The sequence below is a fragment of the Bombina bombina genome, chromosome 5, assembly GCF_027579735.1.
Source record: "Bombina bombina isolate aBomBom1 chromosome 5, aBomBom1.pri, whole genome shotgun sequence".
Lineage (NCBI taxonomy): Eukaryota > Metazoa > Chordata > Amphibia > Anura > Bombinatoridae > Bombina > Bombina bombina.
In genome coordinates this window covers 437,907,494-437,924,429 of record NC_069503.1, presented here as the reverse complement: position 1 = coordinate 437,924,429, position 16,936 = coordinate 437,907,494, and the positions used below count along the sequence as shown (strand labels likewise).

Sequence of the window (16,936 nt, the reverse complement as noted above, 5' to 3'; positions counted from 1 at the left end):
AAAAGAATACTATATTTTAATTTTTAATTGCAACACATTTTTTTTTTGTTTTAAAAAATGAGATATATATATATTTTTTTTTTAAAATGGAATAAAGTAAACAAAGATATGATCTTAGGTAGCACAGTATATCTCTAAATGAGTCATTTTAATTGATGTTCTTTGTGTTAAAGGGACAGTCAAGTCCAAAAAAAACTTTTATTTTTCAAATAGGGCATGTAATTTTAAACAACTTTCCAATTTACTTTTATCAACAATTTTGCTTTGTTCTCTTGGTATTCTTAGTTGAAAGCTAGACCTAGGAAGGCTCATATGATAATTTCTAAGCCCTTGAAGACCGCCTCTAATCACATGCTTTGTATTTGCTTTTCACAGCAGGGGAGAGCTAGTTCAGGTAAACCCTATAGATAACATTGTGAGCATGCCCGTGGATTGTGGCAGACACTGCACTAATTGGCTAAAATGCAAGTCAATAGATAATAACTAAAAGTCATGTGATTAGGGGCGGTCAGAGGATGCTTAGATACAAGATAGTCACAGCAGTAAAAAGTGTATTAATATAACAGTGTTGATTATGCAAAACTGGGGAATGGGTAATAAAGGGATTATCTATCTTTTTAAACAACAAACATTCTGGTGTTGACTGTCCCTTTAACCACTGCAATTGTGTGATGATGACAATTAGTTCTGATTTGAAAGTGAGAATCGTGTGAGAGGTTTGTTAAATGTAACAGGTTGGCGACTCTAAAGAGGAAGTTTAATTGATCATAATACTTAGAAAGTAAATATTTAACTCCTTCCCTACCAAAGTAGGTACACAATTTATATATTAGCATTGACGTCCTGTCTATCATACAAAGAGTCAATGGAATGACCAATTCCTACTTTAAAGTGAAAAAAAAAAAAATATTTAAATGAGGTAACTCTGATATAAGCTTTACTCCTAATATATGCTGTTATCTTGCTAATCATTCAATATTGCAAAATACTTTTTAAAGGGACATTTAACTCTTTATAAACTGCATTATTAGGCATCTTTTTTAAATAAAAAAAACATATACATTAATTATTTTGCACCTCTATTTACTTATGAAAATAGAGCTGGAGGATATATTGAATACTATCTTGACTCTGCAACAAGCTACACTGCAGAGCTAACCAATATTTACCTTCAGAACCCTGGACACATACCAGTTTTAAGAATATGTGAGGACAGGTGAGTCAATTAGTGGCTCAGGTAATTCAATTTGTCTGTCAATTCAGGGCCTCATTTACACCTGTCATTTACATCTATCGAATCAGTCTGTGACCAATAATCAATTGTTAAATTTGCAGTTTCAAACTCTTAAACACATTTTTTCCACCTTTTTCTGGGTCTGATTATATGCTTAAAGGGACAGTCTAGTCCAAAATAAACTTTCATGATTCAGACAGAGAATGTAATTTTAAATAATTTTTAAATTTACTTTTATCACCAATTTTGCTTTATTCTCTTGGTATTCTTAGTAAAAAGATAAACCTTGGAGGTTCATATGCTAGTTTCTAAGCCCTTGAAGACCGCCTCTTCTCTCATTCCTGCATTTTGAAAGTTTTTCTCCACTAGAGGGTGTTAGTTCATGAGCCATAGAGATCTGATTTGAGAGCTGATGGTGAACATATCTTTCCCCAGATCACTTACTAATCCTCCAATATTTTTTTGTGAGAGTCTGGTAGAAACCATAATGGTGCTTCCCTATTGAGGTGTCACAGTAAAGATGATACTTTGTAAAAATACAATGCTGATGTAAAAATACAGTGATGTAATTAATTAGAACATATTGTTTTTATAATAATGTCTAACTTTATTTTTCAACCATTATAAAAAGTTGTTTTAAAATTAATATTGTTTCTGGCCACTTTGAATTGTCTGCCAAGCTCCACCCACTAATGACATCATGATCTGGGCTACATAGGCACTCTGCTGAATAACATTAGCAGTATGTTGAATACAACTAGTGAGCCTTTTGTGATTGGATGTCATATGCAGCCCAGATTGTGATGTCGTCAGTGGGTGGAGCTTGGCAGCCATTTCATAGTGGCCAGAAACAATATTCATTTTAAAATAAATTTTGTACCATTCCTGCTGCATTATTTAGAAAAAGGTTCAGGAGGCTATTTGCAGCTTAATCTAAGGTAAGACATTAAGTTGACTAAAGTGTAGACTCTCCCTTTAAAAACTTTGCAGGCGTTGAATACATAGGTCTAGATTACATCCCAGTCAAAGCTGGAAAACTTGAGAATTACAATTTTAAAAAGTATTCAGGAAAGAATTGTTTCAGTTACAGAAAACAAAATGTGTTAAGAAAGCAAGATTATCAAGCTGTGAAAATATTATCTTTATTCTAGATTTGAAAGCACTGATACATTTACAAAATTAGGTTCCCAAATGTGCAAAACATAACAGAGCGCAAACAGCCTGCTTGTAAGTTTTATCTAACCAAAGATAACTAAAAATATCCTTCCATATGCTAGGGATTTCTCTACCCATGAGCTGAGGGAGTTAGTGCACTGAAACAAAGGCAAAAAAGTGCTTAGTTTGTGGAGATCTGCTGCTAGATATTTAGAACAGCACTATTTTTTGTACCCAAAGAAACTGGTTGCTCACATAATTGTAGAGCCTTATTTTAATTAAAGATGAGTATGACTGGGGAAAAAACAATGCAAAAAAATCACAACAAACTTAAAAAACTGCAGAAATAGCTGAACACTTGAGGAGGGTGCATATTTTGGAATTGTTAAAATAATTTTAATACTGCACACGTTTGCTGGTAACAATGTAAACTCTCAAGGGATTAAAATATGCAGCTAATCTCACATGCCAGCTATGCTCCTTAGTTTGTCCCAATCAGGCCACGGCTGGTGATTGGTTGCTACATGCATATGATGCTGATGAATGGATCACCATCTATGTCCTACTCAGAATGCAATATGGTTTCTAAGCAGGACTTTATCATAGGTTAAAAAACAACAACTTTGTTTTCACTCAATATTTGTGCAACACGAAAATGCTTTCTAAAGAATTTGAGCAATTTATATGGCAGATACAAGTATAGGCAAAAAAAAAACATTTCCACTTCCCAACAATTAATAAGATGTATGTGGATATTTGTACTGCTACAATAAAAGGTTAGACAATCTTAGCTAAAAGGGGCATGTATATATAGCCACCAATCAGTACCGTGTTACCAGTAGTGTACTGCTGTTCATGAGCCTACCTATGTCTGCTTCTTAACAAAGGATGCAAAGGGAACAAAACCAATTATATAATATAAGTAAAATAGAAGTTTAAAAAAAATCTGTTTAAAACTGTTAATTTGACATCACTGTCTATTTAAGTTTTAAAAAAAATCTGCTATGTCCTAGATACAGGATTGACTTTCTCAATAGGTAAAGTAGACATCTGCCCATGTGTACTTTCTTCCAAATGGCACCTTTCTAGCAGTTTAGGTTATAAAACTTTGCAATGCATTTTCTGTCCCCTTACATTATGCCATGTACAGCAAATCAGAATCTGTATAATGGAATTGGTAGGCTTTTTGAATCAGATATCTGTTTGTAAGATAGCAGTTGAGACAGACAATATTTTACAATCTTTTTTATGCATAAATATTTTAAACAAATTAAATAAAAAATGAGTCAAAGGCAAAATTGTAGTAGAAGTTGTATCTCCTTGGCTCCAGGGATTTGTCAAGCTTTACTAGAGAGTACACATTAGTGGTGAACTTACTGGGCACATGTAGGTTGGAGGGTCAGGGAGCAATGAAAAACTTATCTCTTGGGGTAAATCTGCCATGATTGGATATTATCACTTTTATTACATCAGTGAATATTAAATAAAATCAGATCCCAGGTCCACTTTATAGAGATAGATAAGTAATATGCAAAAGATACAGACAGCAGAAATCATGTCAAGAAATGTTTACTTTCAGAACAAAGTGTTACTTTTACACAAGAAGTATTAGCACCCACGCACAACACAATACATTCTATAGCTCATACATTTCACAAGTCATAAGTGTCTATTGTCATGCAGCTTTCTATTTGTAGTGTCATATCTTATTAAAGTAATCACATTTTCAGACACAAAACAGGGATGACATTAGATAGCATGGAAATCTACTATGGAAATGTGTGTGGATTAAATTCCAACATGGATACAAACACAAAACCACACAAACCCCTTTTATACATAATATTCTGCTCTAAATTAGTATTATATAAGGCAAATATGCAATTTCTTATGGTATATATATATATATATATATATATATATATATATATATATATATATATATATATATATATATATATATATATATATATATGTATATATATATATATATATATCCCCACTAGAAACTCCTGGCAGCTATACTATAGTGGTATTCCCCACCCCTGTATGTATGTGTGTGTGTATATATATATATATATATATATATATATATATATATATATATATATATATATATATATATATATATATATACATTAAAGCTCTGTAAGTGTTGAACTCAGTATCATATGTTTTACCTCTACTCCTGTTTAATATAATGCAGCTTTGCAAGATATGACAACTTGATACAATATGAATTCACCTTTCCAAACCCATTCATAGACAATGATTATGCAATAGTCATTATTCAAGATCTAAGAAACAATACAGGTGTTTTAACACATTCTTTACAATAATCGATAAAGTCAACACACATTAATTAGTGTACTCTCAATATTCTTCATAATGAATGTGCTCCAACCCTACTGTAATATGCTATCTTTTCGTAAATCATTACCATTAAATCAGTTACAGACTCCAGTAATCTGATATAGTAATGCTTTAGTGTTTGCTCTAAGCTTTTCCAGCATGATATGTAGCTGTCCAGCAGATTGGTGCTGAAACACACAGGAACATTCCCTATACTTTCTAACAAAGTACAAAGCACATATAAATAATTATTCATTTTATAATTGTTTAAGTTAAAATAAAAATACGTAAACATAGGAGACAGCAAAATTATCCTATATTCATCTAATAAAGGCTGTAGTCTGTTCATTATTTGTGATGTAACAAAACCATGGCAATCCCAAGCAAGACAACATTCCAATCTTTTTAAAGAGCGAACTTTCTTATATAATACTTGTTAGTAATACATTATTTTTCAGAAAATATATTTATTATTTGTTTTATTAAGTTGGTTTATATTAGTGTATTTAAATTTCAGCGTACAACGTGCATCTTTCTATAATGCAAGAGACGTTTGACCCAAATATACATGTAATAAAGTAACAATTTGGGGATAGCACCCTGGTAAATTTAAAAAAAAAAAAAAAACTGTATTTTAGAACTAGAAAGAAAATTTGCTGCTTGGAAGTATGATTCTTTCAGTTGGTCCCAAAAATAAATACACCAATTAATATAGTAAATATAGATACTGTACATTAGTCAGAACATTTACTTATTCAATATAATTAGTCAGCACTCGCATAGTAACATGGTTATACATAGTTATTCTGCAATTTATGATAAACAACTTGCACATTAAAAATAGAGTCCAACAGCACTTCCTAATACACAAATGTATTACATAGAAACATGTAGAAACCATTTAAACAGTATTCTGAACATAGTTTCAATACTAAAAATGTTTTCATTTTGCTTTATGCCAAAATAAATATATTTAAGATTTTTTTATTATTATTACTACAGCCCAACATGGAAAGAGAACACACCCCTGCCGCAGGAAATTCATGACTGATCAAAGAAAGGTTACATTAAGGATCAGGTTACTTTAACCTCTCTATAGATACAATGCCTTCCCAAGCACTGCTGCCCTATAATAATGAAAGGGGCTGGAGTACTTAAAGGAAGTTTTTGGGGTTTGCAAAACATTTAGGAAGTTAGAGTCACCGGAATAAGATAAAAGTGCATGAGATTTATTTTACCTTAATGCAGAACTTCACTGGCTGGAGGCTTCCCAGCTATCCCACTTAGGTCCTCTTCCAAGTGTTTCTTCTTAAGAGTAGTTATATAAAGAAGATGATGTTGTTGCAAGTGGAGTCTGATAGCATCTCTGAAAATCCCATGTCCATCCTCACCGTGGGGGAAGGTGAGAATGCATAGGGTTAATGTGTTGTTGCAAGCTTGGATCAGAATGGTTAAAGTAACACGTGAGAATGAAGAAGTGAAGAAGGGATGGAGATAGTGAAAGCTCTGACTGGGAGATGGCAGCTTCTCTGCACAGAATGAAGAAAAATCCACCTTCACAATGCTGTGTATACTGCCAGCTGCGCTCCAGAATAATAAGCCCAGACGCCATCTAGTGGTTCATATTATTAGGCACGACTCAAATGTAGAATGTGTCCCCTGGGTGCTGCGCTCTGTCCCTGCACATACAATCTGCCTCTCACCTCCTAAGCACAAAGCTTTCTTAAGAAATAACCACAGTCTCATACACCTGCATCAATATTATACTTTAGATGAGAAGCACAGTAATTAGCACCTCACTGTTGCAATTATGTTTTGTTTATTTGCTTCAGATGTCAAAATCATCAAATACATATTAATAATGAATATTGTTTGTTAAGAAACAAATAAACCGCGCACCATAATATACAAATATACTTATACTAAATAAAATTATTATATTATTAAGGTATTATTTGAACATAAAACACACAAGTAGTAAGAGAAAGTATTATTTATAAGAAGTTTAGAAAAGGGGATGAGATTTGAGAATTTAAATAAAATAAGTGGATACTAAGCTATATCTGTGAGCGAATATCTATATTTGCATAAGACTATTATAAATAATATATAATAGACTAATAATGTAATGCACCTATACAACACAATATTTTTCAGACAATCAACTGATAACACTATTATTATTATTAATAATAATAATAATAATAGTAATTGAAAATGGGTTTGTTAACTGTTCTATGCACAGCAGAATAATAATAATAATAATAATAATAAATACTATATTGACACTATATGTTGTATATATTTTCTTCTGGTTAGTGGTGCTTTAGAATGTTTAATTAGAGTTAGAAGTTATGAAAAAGATATGCATGTTATCTGTCATGATTTTGCAGGGAATGCTGTTTTTTGGCCTCCTGTCCTATGATATAATAATACAGGGATTCCCTACCACATTGTAAAGATGTACCTTGAAGTGTTGACTAATGACTAGGCATTGATTGTGGAGAGGGGATCAGTCATAAGGTCTTGCACTTTTTATGCATAAATATGTTTAAGTATTCTGTAATCTGAGTCTCTTGCCCCTTACATTAGAACAGCAGAGTAATAACATGATACATCTCATATGGTAATCTGACATCTATAAATCTCCAGTAGTTTACAGATTAGATGGACTAATACAATCTGTGATATTTTTTGAATGTTGTGTGCAATTTACATTCAGTTTTTTTGTTTGTTTTTTGCAGTGGACAAGACTGTGGAGCTATAGAAACCATCACTGGGCAAGGTCAATACTTCCATAACCTTTTTTTATTGCTCTGCCGGAAAAAAAGCGTCAAAAGTCACTCTTAAAACCATTTCACTTTTTTAAAGGTTGACATTTTGCTAATAAAACATTACAAAACTTGTATCTTACCGTAAAAGGACATTTCGGTATAAAAATTAATCGGCTTTCTTACAGCTTTTTAGTTTTTCACAAATGCCCCCCTTTTTTTACAGTGGTCAGTTTAATTGCTGTGTCAATATGCCATTTCAAGTCATATCAATAACCACCTAATCAATATTGTCTTATTTCACATAAATATATATATATATATATATATATATATATATATATATATATATATATATATATATATATATATATATATATATATATATATATATATATATATACTGTATATATATATATATATATATATATATATATTTATTTGTGTGTTTGTGTGTTTATGTGTGCATTTGTGTGTGTGTGTCATTTCCCCAGACTTTTCATAAACTTTCATGGAAGAAATTGTAACAAGCCAATGAAATACCTCTGCAACATTAAAGGGACATTAAACCCCCAAAAATTCTTTCATGATTCAGATAGAGGATTTAATTTTAAACAACTTTCCATTTTATTTCTGTTATCGAATTTACTTCATTCTTCAGATTCCCTTTGTTGAAGAAATAGCAATGCACATGGGTGAGCCAATCACATGAGGCATCTATGTGCAGCCACCAATCAGCAGCTACTGAGTCTATCTAGATATGCTTTTCAGCAAAGGATATTGATTGAATGAAGCATATTAGGTAATAAAAGTAAATTAGAAAGTTGTTTAAAATGGTATACTCTTTCTAAATCATAAAGAAAAATTATGGGTTTCATGACCCTTTTATATATATATATATATATATATATATATATATATATATATATATATTAAGATTTAAAAAAAAGTAGAGAAATATCTAGGAGTGTAATCCTAGTTAGGTAAAGACAGGGATTTCAGCACTCTTTTAAGAAAATAATAAAGCTCATAAGACCAAAATACGTTTTAAAACAGTGAATTTTAATCCAATTGTGAACAGGGAAATCCTCCTACTGCATGCACACTACTCCCCAGGTGGGAAAGATACAACACATGTAGTATTCATTAAAGGGAGTTAGAAAAAGAACAAAATCTACTTCTGTACACACTAGAGTTAATATTTGAAACCTGACCGGTCAGGGGTGCATATTTTGTACATTAACAAACAGCCATAAATTTGATATATGATGCCTATATATAACCTCTACACCCTGCTGCACACAGAACCCCTTTAAAAGAGGTATAACCTGGGCAGGTATGAAATCGTGGGATCTAAGAGGTCAACTAGGGGTATCATAAACCAAAGCAAGTCACAGCTTGTAGTCACAGATACAATATGGTATGCAATGGATAGCATACCCTGACGAAGCCCGGTCTGTCTATCAGCCCTGTGGGTGAAACGCGCGTCGGCATTGGCTAAGCCGACCGGCCTACGTGGTGCACGCTACGAACACAGCCTCTAACCGCATGGTTGATGGTACCTGCGGTGAAAAACACAGACGCGCAACAAGTGTAACCGGAGGACCAGAGAAGCAACCAGGACACACCTTGCCACAGCGATACGTCTGAATGAATTAGCAAGGTCGTATATGTCACATAATGGTTCACTAATATGGACTGTATTACGGTCGTATACAACTATGGATACCTGTGAAAATTTGCATGTTTGATTGACTTGTGAGGAATATATTTACAAAGAAATCTCTGGGCACTGTTACAATAGTTGCCAAGGATAGCAACATTGTTACTTAATCGCAAAGTTGAACTCATAACAACAGCATTTGAACTGCTTTTCTTTTTGCTTGCTACAATTTTCTTTGCATGCAGCTTCACCTGTCAGCATTTCTAGGATCACAGCAATATTGAGGCGATACCACTCATTGTGCTTTATGCTCTAACCCTCTACTTTTGCTTATTCCTTCCTACAGCAAGCTTTGCATGAAGAGCTAACAAAATAGCATAATAAGGGCACATACTGTCTGTCATTATTGCCAAAACATGTCGCTTTACATGCATATTGTTGAGTACAAATAAGCCTAACTTAGAGACCACTTAGATCCTGGTAAAAATTACTACTTTTTGTACTGCCCGGTATCATACTCTCCTTGTTTGGAGTACTGAGAGCAGTTGGGTGTAGTGAGTCTCAAATTAAGGCTTTACATTTCTTGATTATTTATCTTAATACGCTATCCATTGCATACCATATTGTATCTGTGACTACAAGCTGTGACTTGCTTCGGTTTATGATACCCCTAGTTGACCTCTTAGATCCCACGATTTCATACCTGCCCAGGTTATACCTCTTTTAAAGGGGTTCTGTGTGCAGCAGGGTGTAGAGGTTATATATAGGCATCATATATCAAATTTATGGCTGTTTGTTAATGTACAAAATATGCACCCCTGACCGGTCAGGTTTCAAATATTAACTCTAGTGTGTACAGAAGTAGATTTTGTTCTTTTTCTAACTCCCTTTAATGAATACTACATGTGTTGTATCTTTCCCACCTGGGGAGTAGTGTGCATGCAGTAGGAGGATTTCCCTGTTCACAATTGGATTAAAATTCACTGTTTTAAAACGTATTTTGGTCTTATGAGCTTTATTATTTTCTTAAAAGAGTGCTGAAATCCCTGTCTTTACCTAACTAGGATTACACTCCTAGATATTTCTCTCCTTTTTTTTAAATCTTAATAAATAATTTGTAAGGGTCTGCACCACTATAATTATTACACTGACAGAACTAGAAAAGTTACTGTCAGCTAGGAACTTGACATAAGAGCTCTCAAACAGCAATTGCGTTCCCTCTGATATTTGTGTTCATTTATATATATATATATATATATATATATATATATATATATATATATATATATATATATATATATATATATATATATAAAGTAAGACGGGGAATAAAGAGTGACAGAGGGAGAAGATAGAAAAAGTGATAAAACTACATATAGGGTAAATGATACAGGGTAAATGATACAGGCAGTACAAATAATGATTCTGAGAACAGCAAATAGTGAGGAAGGGGATTGAGTATTATGATTGTGCAAAATAAGAAACAGATCAATAGAAAGGATGAAGAGCAAGATGCTACAGAAAATATAGTGACAAAAACAACTTGGGTAGTTGTTGGTGAATCTCCAACAGAAGTATTCAGTGAATGGGAAGAGGTGTTGAAGAACTTAAAGGGACATGAAACCCAAACATTTTCTTTCATGATTGAGATAGCGAATATCATTTTAAACAACTTTCTAATTTACTTCTATTATCTAGTTTTTTTTCATTTTCTTGGTATCATTTGTTGAATGAGCAGCAATACACTACTGTTTTTTAACTGAACACATAGGTGAGCCAATGACAATCAGTATATATATATACAGCCACCAATCAGCAGTGAGAAGCTAGGTTCTTTGCTGCTCTTGATCTTTCCTAGATTAACCTGGGGGTTTCATGTCGCTTTAACATCCCAAGTGGCTGTTCCAGGAATGTGTTAGAATAAACAGATTTGAATGTATAAGTTCATGATAATAAAGGGATATGAAACACAAACATTTGCTTTTATGATTCAAACAGAACAAACCATTTAAAAAAAGTTTCTAATTAACTTATATTATCAAATGTGCTTTGTTCCCATTATATTCTGTGTTGAAGCGATACCTAGGTAGGCATCTTGGGCACTACATGGCAAGAAATAGTGCTGCCATCTAGTGCTCTCGCCAATGAATAACATTCAACATTGCAAAACTGCTGCCAGATAGTGCTCCAGAAATGGGCAGGCTCCTAAGCATTCATCCCTGCTTTTCAACAAAAGATACCAAGAGAACAAAGACAAATTGATAATAGAAGTCATTTAGAAAGTTGTTTAAAATTGCATGTTCTATCTGAATCAGGAAAGCAAAATATTGGGTTTCATATCCCTTAACTTTGTTTAACTCTTCTCTCCATAGCCCATCGCATTTTTAACCCTAGAGATGTAATTCCAGAGACTTCAAAATTTTCCAATCCACTAATTTTTCTACTTTTTATTTTTTTATGTAATATTGTACTACATTTAAAAACCCCTTTCACTGCCCCCCCCCCTCAACACACACAATTATCTAATACACCAATTTCTTACACTTTTACTGATTAATTTCAGGCACAAATGATATCTGTTTCAGCAAAGCATTTGACATTATCCTATACAACAAATGTATTCATAAACTGTATGAATTGTCTAGACTCAAAATGATAAAGTGACTAGAATACTGGCTCAAAGTGACTTGAAACCCAACATATTTCTTTCATGATTCCCATAGAGCATACAATTTTAAACAGCTTTTTTCTTCATTCTCTTGGTATCCTTTGTTGAAAGTGTAGCCTAATACACTAATGTGAGCTTGTTAAGAGAAGGATTGCCTGGTATTTTGGGGCTTGACTGACCTTGTTAGGGGGTCAGACTGATATACTTCAGGAAAGTTCTCTGTAAAAAGCACTATTGGGTAAAAGAGTCTGCTCCCCAGGTGGTAAATCGCCATACAAGCTACTGAGCTGTAGTTCATTCCTGAGAGAGCACTTCTATTTCTGTATGTATTTGTAATATAACCCTGTAGAAGTCTTATTAAGGGTGATGTGGGAAACCAGACGTGGAAACCTTGCCCAATGTGCTTAGAGGCTGCACCTCACTGACGAGGCCCAAAAAAGGCAAAAGCGGTCATTTGGGGATGCCAGTTTCCTTGTTCAGAGAAGGTTTACCTTGTATTTTGGGGCTGGACTGACCTTGTTAGGAATCAGTCTAATATACTTCAGGAATGCTCTTCTCTGTGAAAAGCACTATTGGGCTAAAAGAGGCTGCTCACAGGTGGTAAATCCCCATAGAACAAGCTATTGAGCTGTTGTTCGTACCTGAGAGAGCGTTTCTCTTTCTTTATGTAATAATCGGAGCTACCTGAAGACATGTGGCCGTTTGTGTGCAAGTTAAATTCCGCCCGTAATACAAGTTGAAAGTAAATGCGCACACGTGAGCATAATCGTGATTTACATTAGAATGATTATCACGACTTCATAGCTCCGATTAACTGTTACGTAAAGTAAAAAAAGTGTCCAAAACAGTTACGCTCATAATAATACTATCTAATAAAAAATTATTAAAATAAAATTGCAAAAAAAAATTATAAGTGCTCAAAGATATGGGGTCACAGGTGTTAGAAAAAAAAGGACTTTAACATAGCGATACAGACATACACTAATTATGTATATGTATATGTGTGTATACGGGGGTAAGAGGGTGTATATAGGGGTTTGTATTGCATTGTTTTTCATGTTTGACAAAGGGGGAGACCCCGAAACGTTACAGCTGATTAAATACCACTGAGGTGTTTTTTGTTAAGTCCTATGAGTGCAGTCTCAATTTATTGCTTGTTTATGTACATATGTACCGCACCTGGGCAGTAAAAATTTGAAACGTGAGTGCTTGGTGACTAGGATTGGAATATATGTGTGTATATGTATGTGTATATATATATATATATATATATATATATATATATATATATATATATGTGTGTGTGTGTGTGTACATATGTATTCATGCATTTACATGTGTATTTATGTATTTACAGACATACATTTAGCCACCAATCAGCAAACGCTACCCAGGTGCTGAACCAAAGATGGGCCAGCTTGTAAGCTTAAATTCCTGCTTTTTCAAACAAAGACACTAAGAGAACAAAGAAAAATAGATAATAGGAGTAAATTAGAAAGTTGCTTAAAATTGCATGCTCTATCTGAATCATGAAAGAAAAAATTTGGGTTCAGTATCCCTTTAAGCTTATATGTTATATGAAATTTGTTCAGACTTGTTGGGCATTTGGTTGTTATCTCCCATCAAAATTTATGTTTTTATGTTTTTCCCTTATTTTCCTCTATTTAATCATAAGCTATTATCAATCACTTTACACCTGTGATTTTAATGTCCACTCTCCTGTAACTCTCGTGCCCAAAAATTTGTCTGCTTGATCATATTAATTGGAAGAAAAATAGAAAAACTGAGCAAGTCCATTGTATATATAAAACTTAGCATTTATTGCACCCATGTGGGTATTTAAAAGTTCTTGGTTACTCCACCATAAAAGACATAACAGCACATAAGTTTAGGGTACAGCTGTGTAAAGCATACACATTTCAGCAAAAGCCGTAATCATAGCCTAACTAAACAAGGAATAGTCTGGATTTAAATAACCCCAACTGCACAGCCATAGGTTAAAACAGAAATAGGAAACAGCTGTACTAACTTAATGAAAAGTAATTAACCCTTCACACCTAACACACCCTATGGGGGAAGAAAGGAAACCCTCTATTAAAAAATGCTAACTAAAATAGAATGCAATAGCCATATTATACATCAAAAAAGGACATGTCCTTTTTTTTTTTTTAATTAATTTATTTATATACTGAGAAAAAAAATTGATAACAGTACAGGAAGATAGATTAAAGCATATTACAACAAAATACAGGGTAATAGCCATATGCAAAGTATCAATGAATATCGCAATCTAATCAATGCCAAAAAACTAGTACATGTCACAGAGGAAATATATATCAAGCAGATAAATTTCCAATTTCATATAGATGTATCTTATTGTTTCTTGTTTTCAATTATTAAAAAACGACATCCAACAACATGAGACAAGGCAGAACAAAACAAGGCAAAGCATAACAAAACACAACTACACGACACAGGACAGGACAACACAACATACCAAAATAAGATAAAAATAAAGTAAGAAAGAAAAGAGAGAGAAAAAAAAAAAAAGGAGACGAGAGCAAGTCCGCCCGTGCAATCTGCTGGCCCCCCAGTCCCTTTACTCATCACTCAAAGCCCATTCTTGCTGAAAACGGCCTAACAGGATATTAGTTAAAACAAAATAGGACTCACTGAATGGTTTCATCATTTTTTTTGGAATACCAAGGGCAAGGAAAAGACAAACATTTCCCATTTCCTGAAAAATACATCCAAATGCTCTTCTTGTGGATATGGAATATTGAACTGCTCTATCGTAAATTGATTCATTAAGGCCGCTTTAAACTGTGAAAATTTGGGTGCTTCAAGTGCCTTCCATAGTTTAAGGATAAGGTTACGACCTGTTAATATAATTGTGTTTAAGAGACTAAAATTTTTACTTATACCTTGAAATTGTACCAAGAAATCTCAATGGGTAACAAGTCGTGTTCCAACTTCAAAACTGTATTCATCCAATATGAGATCTTTTTCCAAAATTGGAGAATTTTTGGACATCCCCAGAGACAATGAAATAGATCTGCATCTGTTGTCAAGCATCTAGAGCATAAAACCCTTGAATTATACCATTTAGATAGTGCTCCCGGGGTAAAATACCTCTGAAGCCCAATTTTTATCTGGGATTCTCTCCATACTGTTGGCACATAGCTCTGTTGAATTAATTTAAAACTTCTGACAATAGTTTGTTCATTTATATCAGTGAATTGGGTGGACCATTTTACTACCATATCACTGACCTGTAAACTAGAGGCTTTCTGAAGTAGGAGTAAGTATAATGGGGAAATTGCATACAGTCCTGATGCATAAATTGATATCATTATTATTATTATCATTATCATTTATTTGTATAGCGCCGCCAAATTCCGTAGCGCTGGGTACAATGATAGGGGAATATAATGACAAAGATTTGTGATACAATACAAAACATAACAAGACTAAACAAATCTAGCACAGGAGGAAGGGGGCCCTGCTCCGGAGAGCTCACAGTCTATAGGTTTAGGGTGCAGAGACATAAGGTTGGGGTAGCTTGTTACATCGTTGTATTTGCAGCAGTGAGTCAGGCAGTTCATGTACATGTATTAGCTTGGTTCGGATGCAGGATGGAGGAGAGATGGTAAGCCTCTCTGAATAGGTGGGTTTTCAAGGATCTTCTGAAGCTATACAAGGTTGGAGACAGTCTGATGGAGCGGGGTAGAGAGTTCCAGAGGACAGGAGCAGCACGTGCAAAGTCTTGGAGGCGGGAGTGGGATGTAGAGATAACAGGAGTGTAGAGACGTAGGTCAGAGGATGATCGAAGAGGACGGGATGGGGAGTATTTCACGATGAGAGAGGAGATATAGTTGGGAGTTAGACTGTTGAGTGCTTTGTCATGGGCTGTAATTCACCTATTGACCAGTTATTTCCTTAGTTTTTGAGTAACTCTTGAAGGAAATGTCTAATTTGAAGATAAGCATAAAATTCACGAGCCCCGAGATCAAATTTATTTGCTATATCTGCAAAAGTTAGTGGATAGCCATCAGTTCCCAGAATTTGCTTCATGGATTTAGACCTTTTAGCTCCCAGTCTTTAAATATCTGATTATAGAGTCCCTGGTTAAAATTAGGGTTACCACATATTGGTAAATAGTGCAAAACATAAGGAGAGCAATCCAATTCAGTACACAGTCTTTGCCATGCCACTATAACATTTCTAAACGTAGAAAGATAAAATATGTTTGAAGGGAGTGAAGTTAATGGACAGTGAAGTAAAGCCTTCAGCTGGAAGGGGGCCACTAGTCGCGATTCCCACCCACACGCGGAGATTTGATCTTTTTGGTTAACCAATCCAGAGCAAATCTAGCGAGAATAACTAGATTATAGATCTGGATATTTGGGAGGGCTAGGCCAGCTGCCAGTTTAGAATTCATAAGACGTTAGCAAGCGATCCGTGGTTTGGCTCCTTTCCATAAAAATCTAGAGCAAGCTCTATTGTACATATCAATATCCTTTTTACGCAGAAAGAGTGGAATATTTTGAAAAATATACAGAAGTTTGGGAAAAATGACTGTTTTGATCAATACTACACGAGCAGAAAGGGATATGGGTAACATGATCCATTCTTCTAATTTTTTACTACAAAGCTCCAGCCCAGACCCATAGTTAAGCTGGTACCACTCTTCCGGATTTCTAGTTAGTCGCAGGCCTAAATATGTAATTTGAGAAACTTCCACGAAAGGATGTTTAATAACAAGTGTGGGCCTTTTGTGCAGCCACATTAATTCTGATTTCGTGGTGTTAACCTTGAAACCAGATATCTCGCCAAAATCTTGAATAATACCCTGCAGCTTTGGCAGAGTGGTCTTAAGGTTGGATCGAAATAATAACAGATCGTCCACATACAGAAGCAGGACCAGTTTCTCGCCTGCCAATGAAATGCCATCCAGCTCCTGCCGTAACAATATGGCCAAGGGCTCCAGACTGATGTTGAATAACAAGGGCGAAAGTGGACAGCCCTGTCTGGTCCCTCTATGTAATATAAATCATGGGGAGGTCACATTGTTAACGATGAAGGCTGATGAG

At 34.3% G+C, this 16,936-nt stretch overlaps 1 protein-coding gene across 1 annotated transcript in view; it reads right to left on the bottom strand.

Moving 5' to 3' along the window:
- Positions 1–6,104, bottom strand: part of CPNE4 (copine 4) — a 943,422-nt gene extending 937,318 nt beyond the window's left edge. Inside the window, exon 1 of the mRNA XM_053714296.1 lies at positions 5,980–6,104. The gene's annotated coding sequence lies outside the window, so the exon portion shown is untranslated. The remainder of the gene's footprint in view (positions 1–5,979) is intronic.
- Between the last annotated feature and the right edge of the window lie 10,832 nt (positions 6,105–16,936).